Source organism: Suricata suricatta, chromosome 7 (genome assembly GCF_006229205.1).
Source record: "Suricata suricatta isolate VVHF042 chromosome 7, meerkat_22Aug2017_6uvM2_HiC, whole genome shotgun sequence".
In the NCBI taxonomy this organism is placed as follows: Eukaryota; Metazoa; Chordata; class Mammalia; order Carnivora; family Herpestidae; genus Suricata; species Suricata suricatta.
Genome location: NC_043706.1, coordinates 41801132 through 41813879, shown reverse-complemented (window position 1 = coordinate 41813879; position 12748 = coordinate 41801132). Strand labels below are relative to the sequence as shown.

General features: G+C 37.2%; 1 protein-coding gene and 1 long non-coding RNA gene across 5 annotated transcripts in view; one reads left to right on the top strand and one right to left on the bottom strand.

Moving 5' to 3' along the window:
* Window positions 1–12748, top strand: part of SUPT3H (SPT3 homolog, SAGA and STAGA complex component) — a 498445-nt gene that overhangs the window by 94059 nt on the left and 391638 nt on the right. The gene's annotated exons all lie outside the window — the stretch shown is intronic.
* On the bottom strand, window positions 7978–12684 carry LOC115296745. Of its 2 annotated transcripts, none has more exons than XR_003911029.1 (2): window positions 12526–12684; window positions 7978–8232 (listed from the first exon to the last, which is right to left on the bottom strand). It is a non-coding gene; the product is annotated as an uncharacterized LOC115296745 (long non-coding RNA). The 2 variants fall into 2 exon arrangements; XR_003911030.1 differs by having other exon boundaries at window positions 7978–8145.

Below are 12748 nucleotides of genomic sequence, written 5' to 3'. Positions count from 1 at the left end.
ATTCCTCAAGTTTCTTTTCAATCTTTTTGGTTAGTTTATGGTTTGTGCCAACTGTTATCCATCTCAGTAGTGATATTAAAACATTTGCTTTTAAGATATGTTTTCTACAAATAACTGCACTTCTGCTGGGAGAAACTCTTGTACAAAATGAGTTTTGAGTCCTGTGACATAAACATGAGCCTTTCAAATGGGGTCTTTCAGTATACTACCAGACCGGTCAAACAGTTACTAGTCTTGGGATTGAGGTTGGAATGAATTTAAGTTTTATTGTGCTCCTTTCGTTACTGGCAGTGCCTGCTGTTATTTTCAAATGTTGCCTCTAAGTTTGAGTCAGGGAGATGGTACTAGGAAAAGGCGAAGCACTAGAAGATCCCAGTGCTACATGAGGTACAACTGTTTTACTTCTGTAGATGCTCCTCCATTGCTACAACTGTTTAGTTAATTTCCAGGATTCTGAAAAAAATGGACTGTGACAGTTTTTACCAGTGTTTCTTTCATTGCTTTTATGGAAGGTCAGAATTTTGAAGATAGTGTCTGCTTTTTTCACTGATGTCACTCAGTTTGAAAAAAAAGTTTTAATGTTTACTTTTGAGAGAAAGACAGAGTGTGAGAGGGGGGGTGGCAGGGGGAGAGGTAGACCTAGAATTTGAAGCAGGCTCCAGGCTCTGAGCTGTCAGCATACAGCCCAACATGTAGCTTGAACCCACAAACCATGAGATCGTGATCTGAGTCAAAATCAAGATGCCTAACTGACTGAGCCACACAGGTGCCCTAGTTTGCCAATTTTTAAAAAGGGAATTTATGTTTAATAGGGATAGGGGCTTTTGTTGTTGTTGCTTTTTAAAGACTTTAATGCATTTTTTTTGAGTGCGAGAGAGAGAGAGAGAGAGAGAGAGAGAGAGAGAGAGAGAGCGAGAGAGAGAGAGAGAGAGTGAGCGAGAGAGAGAGCGCGAGCGAATAAGCCAGCATGCAGGGGATGTGGCAGAGGGAGAGTTTAAAAAAATCTTCAGGAGGCTCCACGCCCAGTATGAAGCCCAACCTGGGGCTCCATCTCATGATGCTGAAATCATGTCTGAGCCAAAATCAATAGTCAGATGCTTTATGGACTGAGCCACCCAGGCACTTTGAATGTGGATATGGGTTTTTAATTCTCATCTCTAATGGTATCTTCGGTGTTTTTTGTTTTTTTTTTTTTTTTTTTTTTTTTTTGGTATCAGGGTAACTCTGACTGCAGATCTTAAGTTCTGAAATACTGTTTCCTTCCCTGTGTTCCGGGTTTGTGAAATAACATTATTTTTTATAAGTATATGTTAGGTTGGTTAATTTCTGTTTTTCATTCTACATATTTGTCAACTTGCTTGATAATTTTTATGTCCATTATTGAGAATTGACTTAAAAAATCTCCTGCTATTGTTGTTGAATTGTTTTTCTCCTTTTGATCCTGTCATTTTTTTGCCTCATCTATTTTGTATATACATTAATACTTTTGTTGTGTATCCTTTTATCTACATAAAATTGTTGCTTTTTGTTTCTAATAATATTTCTTTTTCCTAAGTCTACTTTGTTTGATGTTAATCCAGGCACTCTACTCCCTTGTTCCTTCAGGTTTTGTTGTTACTTCTATTTTTATATTATATCTAATTCCATCCTCTTACTTTCACTGTATTTGTCTCTCTGTCTGAGTTTTGTCTCTTATAAGCAGAATATTCTTGGATCTTATTTATTTTTCTAGTTTGATGCTTCCTGTTTTTTGGATGGGTTTATTGCATTTATATTTAATATGATTATTTTTAATAGTGGTTCGATACATTTTTGTTTTCTGTTTGTCTCGTCTTTTTTTATTCCTTTATTCTCCCTTTAGTGCCATCTTTGTGTTAAATATTTTTACTTTTATTTTGAATCTTCCATTGATTTCTTTGTTACTCTATTTTTAATAGTTGTTTTTTTTAGCTATTGTTCTAGGAATTTTAGTATGCATTTGAACCCATGACTGTATACTTCAATATATTTATTTAATTCTGAATAATGGAAACTTTCCTTGACTCTTTTCTTTCACTATCCTTTATTCTATTATTGTTAGATATTTTACATCTATTTGTTATAAACCCAACAGTATATTATTATGATTATTACATATTCATTCTTATGTCTTTTACAGAGGTTAAGAGGAATATTTGGGATAAAATTTTTTTGTAGAATTTAGAATTTAACCATAGTTTTACTATCTTGCACTTCTCCCCCTGTATATTTCAGTAATTATCTGGAATCTGCTCCATTTAGACAGAACTACTTCCTTTAGTGTTTCTTTCAAGATTGAACTGTTAGGGAATTTTCTATATTTTAAATTCATTTGGTATTCATAGTTTAAAAATTTTTTAAATTATTTTTAAGAGAGACAGACAGACAGACAGAGTGTGGTGGGGGGAGGGGAAGAGAGAGGGTGACACAGAATCTGAAACAGGCCCCAGGCTTCCTAGCTGTCAGCACAGAGCCTGACGCGGGGCTTGAACTCATGAATCGTGAGATATGACCTGAGCCAAAGTTGGTCACTTAACTGACTGAGCCACCCAGGAGGCCCTGGAATTCATAGTTTTATTGGATATAGAATTATTGATCATTTGTTTGTATTTTTATTTTTTTAATATTTTGAATATATTCTCCCACTGTCTTCTCATCTGTATTGTTTTTAGTAAGTCAGCTTTTAATCTTATTGATGTTCCCATGTAATGTGAAAAGTCATTTTTCTTTTTGGAATTTTAAGGTTTCTTTCTCTCCCCCCCCCCCACCTTTTCTCTTTCTCTCTCTCTCTCTCTCTTTATTTATTTATTTATTTATTTATTTATTTATTTATTTATAGTTTAGGCTTCCAGTAGTTTGACTTTGATGTGCCTGCATGTGTCTCTTTGTATTTATCTTACTTTTGCATTTGTTGATATCCTTGGGTTTGTTTATTGTCTTAAGAAGTTTTAGCCCTTTTCTCAGGTATCTATTCTTCCATTTTTCCTCTTCACTCTGAGACTCCTATCTCCTGCACACACTTTTGTACATTTGATTTTGTTCTATAGATCTCTTGGGCTGTGTTCTTTCTTTTTTCCCCCTCTGCTTCAGTTTGAGTATTCCTCATTTCCACTATCTTCAGTTGCAGTAATTCTGTATTTTACTACCTCCAATCTGCTTTTGATTGTCTCTGGTGAATTTTTCATTCGTCAAGTATTTCCATTTTCCCCTTTTGTGTAATTTCTTTGTTGAGATTCTGTTTTCATTGAATATTGATATCATACTTTTGTATAGTTCTTTAAATGTGGTTTCCTTTAGTTTTTTGAACATGTTTATAATTGTTGCTTTGAAGTGATTTGCTGCTAAATCTAATATCTGGCACTTTGAGAGATAATTTTCTATCAAATGGTTTTTGTTTTTTGGTATTGTGAAGTCTGTGTCCTTCAAAATGTGAGAATGCCTATGTCTCTTCTCATCTTTTTTTCTTGTTTTTATGTAATAGCCTAGGGATCATCCCTTTATCTACATTGTTTATTGTTCAGTCATTGTTTTGTTAGAAGTCCTGCTTGAACTTTTTTGAGGAGATAAGGCTTTTTACTCATTGCTGATGAATCTGTTTGTGGGCTGGTGTGCATTCTCTGTTCTGGCTCTTTTAAAATCTGCTCCTTTTTTTACTTCTTGGTTTATCTAGCGTCTCTTCTGTGCTAGATAGGTCATGGGTGTGCAGGTGGTTTGGGTCTGCCTCAGTCTCTCCTATGTGTGTCCCCAGCCTTAGGCCAACAGTGTATGTGAAGGGCCTGTCAGCCCCTGTGTGCCTGTCTCGCCGTTACCTTTGTGTTGACCTCCTGGCCCCTCTGCCTCTTGCTTGTTTTAAACCCGATCATACCCTGGGGTGTGCTAAGCATCTCGTCACCCTCTTCTAGGGCCACTGGGACAGCCCTTTGTCTGACCGCATTCCCAATTATGTGAGCGCACTTCAGCAACAGCAGAAGAGCGGGTGGTTTTCATAGCCTCTCTGGCCTTATCTGAACTACTGCGTTGGCGGGTTTGGTGGATGGAGGTACACTTGGGTAAAATACCACAGAATCCCGATGTTTCCCACTGAGGTTCTGTAGTTTTCACAAATATGTGCTTATCAGTTCTTTGTATCCTTTCCTTTGATTTCCACAGGGCTGATATGGTTGTTTTTGCCAGTTTTGTGTAATTTATAAGAGGATTCCTTGACCTCCTTGCTCTCACGCTGATGTGGGTTTATGATATTCTCTCTTGCTTATTATTATTATTTTGAATAGATCTTCTCACTCTCCTCACAGGTTTCATCTTTGGTGTTCCTGTATTCTTGTATGTAGGTGGCAGGCATGCCTTTAATGTTCTGAGTGTTTGGATGTTTTAAATCACAGGTAAGGTGATGGAGTTTTTGCTTAAAACCCTCAGTATCTTCATGTCTCACAGTAGAAGATAAAAGTGAGTGTCAGGACTGCCATGATATTTCTCCTGTTACCTTTTCCACTTTCTCTCTCCATATGCAGCTGCTCTTACTTCAGTTTCTTTGCAGTTCTTACTCTAAAATGCCATTTTTCCTCTGCCAGACTCCATGTACTTGCTCTGCTTTTTCTAGAGGAGTGCTTTTCCTTTAGGGTCTCATAGTTCACAGCTGCCGCTGAAGCAGTACCTTCTTTTTTTATTTTTATTTTTCAATTTTCTCTTAGGGAGAGAGAGCATGATCAGGGGAGGGACAGAGAGGGAGAGGAAGAGTCCCAAGCAGGCTCCGCACTGCCAGCGCAGAGCCCGATGCCAGGCTCAGGCCCACACCCTGTGAAATCACAACCTGAGCTAAAATTAGGAGTCGGATGCTCAACTGACTGAGCCACCCATGCGCCCCCTGGAAGGCTACCTTCTTGGTGAAGCTCTCCCTCACCATCTCGTAAAATCACAAGTTCCCAACCAACGTTTTCTTTCACATACGCCTTAAGTGTCACTTCATAATTTTTCTTCATAGCACCAAATACCATTGGTTATATCACAGATTGACTTGTTTATTCATTGCCTGTGTGTCCTACTACAATATAAGCTTCAATAATGTAGAGATTTTGTTTACTTTGTTTTCTCTATTTCCAGGGTCAAAAGTGTCTTCCACAAACATAGTTTAGGCAACCATTGAATACTTATGGAATGACTGGGCACAAGGTGTCAGCATTATAGCCTTTCATTCCAGGTAGAAAGATCTGAAAGGATATTGTATAAGACACAGCTCTTTTGGGGTCTACTTACCGACTCCATGAGAGAACTATCATGTTGTAAGTACAGTATTTGGTGTGGCTGCCTAATGTTGTGTTTTCAAGATGGATTTGGCATCGATTTGCTTGCAGGGATCTAGGAATGTTTCATTCACAAGGAGAGCTTTGATCTAGGCAAAGAAAGAGTAGAAATCTGGTGAGGGGTAATGGGAGACAAGGAAAAATTTTTGAAAGTGTCTGTCCAAGAAATGTTGATTTTATTGTGGGCATCCTTGAGTGGCCTGGAGAGAGTATAGGAAGATCTAGATGGCTAAGTAAGGTAGAGTACATGGAGCTTAGGATTGTGACTATCCTGTTGAAGATTTAAGGCTTAGGTGAGCCAACCGAAGTCTTAAGCAGGTGACTGATTGAGTTCTGTGTTTTTGGAAGAAAACTATTTGGGCAGATGGAGATTGAACCAGACTAAGGGTAATTGCAGGGCAGTGCATTTTTAGAAGGCCCCTAGAGTAGTTGAAATGAGAGGTGATGTCATTTTGATCTTCCAGCATTGGCAGTGTGGATGGAAAAGAGAAAAAATTGATGAAAAAGAGAGGAAGGATACAGGTTATACATGCAGATGTAAAATAGAACCCATAGGATTTGGAGGTTAAAGAGAGGAGTGAGTGAAAGATTTAGTTATTTATTCAACAACGCTGTGTGTTTTTGATGCTAGGAATATACTAGTGAAGGAAACCTTGGTCCCTGCCCTCTTGGACCTTGTTTCCTAGGAGAGGCAGACCAATAAAGATTTGTAGATAATTATATGAAGTGTTAGGTTTTAATTATTATGAAGAAAAATAGAAACCATACATAAGAATGTTCTGTGGAGGGGTTTGCTAGCTGTGATAGGCTGGCCGTGACCTGGAAGGCCGGACTGGTCAGGAGACGTTTGCACAGAGGCCTGAAGAAAGAGTGGGAGTGAACCTTGTGGACGCTAAGATTTTATGAGAGTAAGAAAATACAGTGGAAAGAGAGCCAAAGAAGACAATGGCTCTATCAAGGCAGAATAAAAATCTCTTTGGGGAGACTCAACTGTTAGAGTAAAGACAGTGTCTGCCCAAGACAGTCCAATGTTGACCTTTGATCAAAGAAAAGTTGGGAACATGCTTGAAGGTCTCAGCACTTCTGCCTTTGAAAATGGGGTTGTCGTGCCCTGAGCTGACAGGAAGTCTGCAGGAAGAAGGATATTTGTGGGAAGGGCATTTTCTCAGTTATCTTATTCTTGGGTTCGAAAGCTGTGTAAAGCTTTTGCAGCTTTGTTTGACATTGCTCCCTTTCCTTTTCTCCCCTCCTGCCCCCACGTTTTTCATAATGATGGTGGCTTTATTTCTCTGAGATGTCAAATGTCCAGCAGCACTTCCTTACTGTTCCTGGCACGGCTGCCAGTGCAGGGGTTGACACATCCCAAAATGTGACTGTGTGCTTTACTCACTTGTGCAAAGTAGAAATACCTGTCAGGATGACGATGGCGACGACGATGATGATGCTTCTATAATAATATCCTGCGAGATCATGACCTGAGCCGAAGTCGGACGCTTGACTGGCTGAGCTGCCCAGATGCCCCTGGATGATTACATTTTATATTTGCAGAATCTGTTACAGGTCATGAACTAACTGTTGATGCTCATGTCTAATTTGATTCTTCATTTGAACCTTACCATAACCCATGAGACTCACATTAGATGGTAATAAATACATTTTATAGAATAAAAAATTGAAGTTCAGAAGATATTTAGTATTTTGTCCAGTGTGTTTCTGCTATTAAGTAGGAAACCCTGAATCCACAGTTAGGTCTTCTGATTTTCAAATTTAGAAGGGAACAGATACCCAAATCCACACTTAGGTCTTCAAGTTTAGAAGGGAACAGATACAGTGGTTTAGATCCAGTCTCAAAAGCAAGAATGGAATGAATAAATAGGTGAAGTATCCTAAAAAGTAGGTTTCCCTCTGGTTACTTTTCAGTGAAAGTATTACTGATAGATTTTATTTTAAGAAAAAATTTTAATGTTTTTTATTTATTTTTAGGGTTGGGGAGGGGCAGAGTGGGGGGCATAGAGGATCTGAAGCAGGATCTGAGCTGGCAGCAGAGAGTCCCCCGTGGGCCCAGACTGATGAACTGTGGGATCATGACCTGAGCCGAAGTCAGATGATGCCTAACAACTGAGCCACCCAGGTGCCCCTCAAAATATTTTTTAATACAAAAAATTGTGCTTGAGGACAGGATAGGATCAGAGATACAAAGATAAATACTACGTGGAACATATGGCATGAGCCATGATTTAGTTGAGATATAATAATACCTTATATCTGTATAAGATACTTTTTATGACAGCTTACAGAGTATGTTCATTTTTTTCTTCCATCATATCGCCTTTGGCTTTATCTTATGCTACTCCTCAACATGTATTATTTGCTCTACCTCTCAAAATTATTTTGTTCTTTTAAGAATTAACCTCTTCATTACTTTCAGATCTTTTTATTCAGTCATCATCTCTTCCCAGATGCCTTCCCATACCCTTAATTCTGCGGCTCTTTTGTACCTGCTGTAATTCTGTTCTTTATTTACTTGTATGGTTTCTGCCCTGTTGTATTGGAGGGATTTTGAGGCTCGAAAAGGTGTTCTTTTTGATGGTGAGTCCTGAGTGCCTAATTCAGTGCTTAGCAAGTGGTAGATCCTCACTGAAGGTTCACTGAATGAATCGAATTATTTAATTCTGAAGATTTATTGTTTTCCTTGGAGGTTGTATCATTGTTCCTCCATTACAGATAAGGAAACCTCTCTGGTGTAGTTACGTATTCCAGGTCTCATGGCTGGTAAGTGTCAGAGCTTGGATGCCAGATGAATTCTTGTGCTCTCCAGGAGACCGGTGGTCTGTAGAACAATACCCCGTGAGCTGGAGGTGACAGGAAGGACTTCCCCACCACACTGCTGGTTTCGTCTCCCTTTGAGTACTAAATACTTAGAAAGCAGAGTAATGGAAAAAGTAGAAATGTTTTGGTGTCATTACAAGTTTGCAGAAGTTAGATTTACATTTTTTCCACTTGAAATTTAGACATTTCCAGGCCCCTAATTTAGACTTAATGACATCTTAATAATTTGGGCTTAATAATAAAATTTTCGTTATTAAACATAGCATTACTGTAGTGGGAAACGTTTCCAGTAAAAGGATCAGTGCAAGAATTTTGAAGAAACTGGCCTCACTTGTTACTCTTCTTATGTCATTAAATGAAATGGTAATTTATTTTTCCTTCCTCAACATATATGCTTCATTTTCTTAGGAAAGTTAGCAAACGAAAGGAAAAAGTCGGCTGGTGAACTTTTTCCTATTTTCCTTTACTGCAACAATTGAAAAATGTATGGAAGAACACTTTTTATAACGGCTGAGGTACATAGTGATGCTGGTAACATTCTCATCTGTCGCAATGGGAATGTATTGGAAGGAACCGGACTAGTGCTGTGACACAGCGGGGTCAGGTCTTTGCCACTAACTCATCTCGATGCTTTCGACGTAGTTCAGTGAAGACTTAGTGTATTTCTTACTGCAGGAGTACATATCTGAGCGTAGTGTTTTCTTTGGCTGCCTACTCACCTTGGTAAGAAACCCTTCGGTTCTTTAGATGATTTTACATAGGTAATCTTTGTGAAGATTTTCAGGAGTTTTTTTTCCCCATAAAATAGTGAGGATTCTGTGAGCATCTTTAAATCACTGCCCCCCAAAAGTTGATAAATATTCTTATGGAGTTAATGTTAATTCATTGCTTCATTGGTTCAGTTAAAATGTAGGCATAAATGACAATCTGAATCATGAAAGACCAAAATATTAATAAAAATATTGATTAATCATTAAATATGTCTGTTTTAAAATGAAATATTATGATTGCCATTCAATCAGTAATGCTACTAGAAAGCTCACTTAGTGTTTTTTTTTTTTTTTCTAAATCTGCTGAAAAAATTTTAAGGCACATTGATTTCTGATAGGAATAAATTGAACATGCAGTGACCGTGGCTCCTTTGGCCATGATTTTGTAGGTAAACCACAACTAATTCATAAAGTGCTGTGGACCCTTTAATACCTACCAAAAGTGGGCAGTCTGTCAATTTGGAAGATTCCATCTAAAACATATTCCTTCACTTGGCCCATGAAAAACTGTGCCACAGTGCCCTGCATAGAATTTAGTTTATTTACTGTGAAGAAGGAATGGTTGAGTCAACTTGCAGGAGATAAATCTGTGGTAGGTGTTCCAGGGCTGAGTTTTAAACCACATGCCATCTCCCTCTTTTAGTTTATTTAACTTGCTAATATGTAAATTTTATTAATGAAACCAGGAGGGCTCATTCAGAGATATTTTAAACTTCTGCTTTTGTTAGGAATTACAAATTAGTTTTGTTACTGAATAAATTCAGAGCTTTTAGAAAGAGCTCTTTATTTAATCTGTATTAAGACCTGAGAAAAGTATCTATCCAGTGTTAATTTACATTTTTAAAGGTTAATTTCCAGGGCTAACTTGTAATATCCAAGGTTACTTTTCATCGGATAAACTGATAGAAATGAACCTGTTATTTACAACATCAGTTTTGAACATCACCATGATGCTGCCTTTAATAGAGGGGACCAGCCTCCACAACATTCAAGTTCTAACCAGACCAGGCACCAGAGTTACTCGTTTTTACATGGCTTGATTAAAAGCGAGGAGGCTCCTATGCGCTGAAATTTTCCTTCTGAAATGGGCACATTTCCCAGCATAAATATGATACTTCTCTACTAATCAGGATGGAGTCTTATCCTGCAATGGGACTTACATTTTGGGCTTTTCACCACATCATTGCTGTTTTCTACGTGGTCAAAAATAGATATAGAGTAAACCAACCCCAAAAGTCAATTATAGGGTTTATAGTGATGTACTGTGAAAAATTTGGTTGTGTTTTTCATTATACAGAATGTTCTTTCCAAAGACATAAACAGAAGAAGCACATATGTTTGATTTTAAAAATAACTCTGCATAGCTCTTTAAAATGCTGGAGACATTTGGATACTTTGAAATGATCAGCATCATAATTACATGATAAACCCTCTATCCAAAGACAGCCTGGTTTGTAATTATTGTAATTATTTATTCAGTTGCCCCACCTTAATATATATGTATATATATATATGCACATACATACATACACATATGTATATGTACATATATGTGAGTAAATATATACATATGTGTATATATATATATATATAGTTTAATATAATCAACATAAATACTTTGAAACTATTTCAAATACACATTTCATTGATCTGGTAAACTCATCTTATTTTCTGATTTCTTCCCAAGAAGCAAATGCTAATCTGTATTATATCACTTTGGGAGCACACATGCTAATTTATAAGTAATATGTTATAAAAAGTATAGAAAATGGAAACCATTTGTCCATTATGAATTAGTACTATGCTTAAAACATGGTTTGTGAAATCCAGTTGCTAGTACACTTTCTAAAGCAGTATAAAATAGTACTTATAGTGATTTGAAATTAAACTTCACATTCCTGAGGAGAGCTTATCTAATAAGCCTCACAAAACTTTAAAGCAAATGAACAATTTTGTAATAATGTTATTATATTAAATGAGGTCCTTTGAAGCCTTATAATTTAAAAATGGTGTTTTCTTATTAATGACTATTTGTCATTTTCCAGCTTTAAACTGCAGTTAATATATATTTTGGCTGTTTGAAAATGTACAAATAAATGTTCTTTATTTAATGCTTTTTTCCTGTAGTCAAGTCTTAATTTACCATAGCCAGATTTCAGCTAATGTAAATCTTAGTTTCTTTGCTTTATCAAAATGGCTGCTTTCTTTGTTTTTTACTGACTGAGATTATAATTATTCATTTACTCAGGCAAATAACAGTAACACAACAGTAACTGGATGATCACTCTTTTTACTCAGAGGTTTCATTTGTTTCCATATGTTCTTGTGGCAGAAATATTTGATTTGACCAATTATGAGCCAGCTATTCTTACTCTCTTTCTGGAAGAGCCCTGAATATGCCTAGAAATCCTGAATATTGTCCATTGTGGTGACTCTTCTCCATGATTGGTGTAGGAAGAGTCATGTGATCTGAATGTGATCCGAACCTAGTCTGTGAGGTATGAGAAGCCTGAATGGCTTCTGAGAAGGTTTCCTGACTGATAAATCAAATTACCTGGAGAAGGCTGCCATCTTCTACTGGATGGGAAGTATGGAAGCCTGCAGCATTGTAACAGAAGCTGCTGGGCCAGCTTGCCTGTGTTAGAATCCCAGCGCTTCCCTTACTGCTTTGTAACCGTGGCAGTTTATCTTTCTTACCTCAGTTTTTCTGATTATAAAAATGGGGCTAACATACACATGGAACATTAGTCATTCCAGAAAATGCCAGAAATGCAAATCAAAGCCACTAGGATAGCTAGAATCAAAAAATCAGTTAACAACCAATACTGATGAAGACTTGGAGGCATTGAATCCTCATACACTGCCTTGGGAAATAGTGTAATAGTTTCTCAAGTGATTAAACATAGAGTCAACCATATGACCAGCAGTTCTACTCCTAGGTAAATATATATGTATACCCATGAGAACTGAAAACATATGTAAACACAGAAGCTTATACACGAATGCTTATCGCTGCATTATTCATAATAGCCAAAAGGTGAAAACAACTTGAATGTCCATCATTGGATAAATAGATAAATGAAATATGATTTATCAATACAACAGAGTGGTGTTTGGCCACAGAAAAGAATGAAGTGTAGTGATACATGTCACAGCATGGATGAACTTTGACAACATTGGTAGGTGAAAGAAGCCAGTCACAAAAGACCACATGTATTCCACTCATATGAAGATCTAGAGTAGAGAGATTTATAAATAGAAGATAGATCAGTGGTTTCTTACAGTTGTGGCTGGCACTTAGGTGGGGGATGGGGAGTGACAGCTAAAGGTTAATGTTTCTTTTTTAGGTGCCAAAAATATTCTCAAATTGACTAACTGTGGTTCAGCATATCTGTGAATATACTATAAACTATTGAATTGTACACTTTAAATGAGTGAATTATGGTATGTGAGTTATATTCCAATAAAGCTGTTAAAAATGGGGCTAATAATACTATCCTTATAGGCTGTTGTAAGAAGGATGTTAATTAATGAACATAAAGTTCCTAGAACAGTGCTTGGCTTATAGCAAGCATTCAAGTAATGATAAGTATGCTAAAAACTAATTATACCTCTGAGAGGAGTCCCGGGACTCTCCGCAACAGAAGGAAGGTCTTGGAGTTGGAAAGGACTCAGACTGCCTTGCTTTGGGACTCCTGTGTGATAAAATAAGCAAAGTTATTTGAGACTTTGTACCTTGCAGCTTAAGGCTGAAGGCACCTTTTGATACAGCACCTTTCTTCTGTGATGTCATTTCCTCTTTCTCAGTGCATATAAGCTGTCACCGTCTGCAAA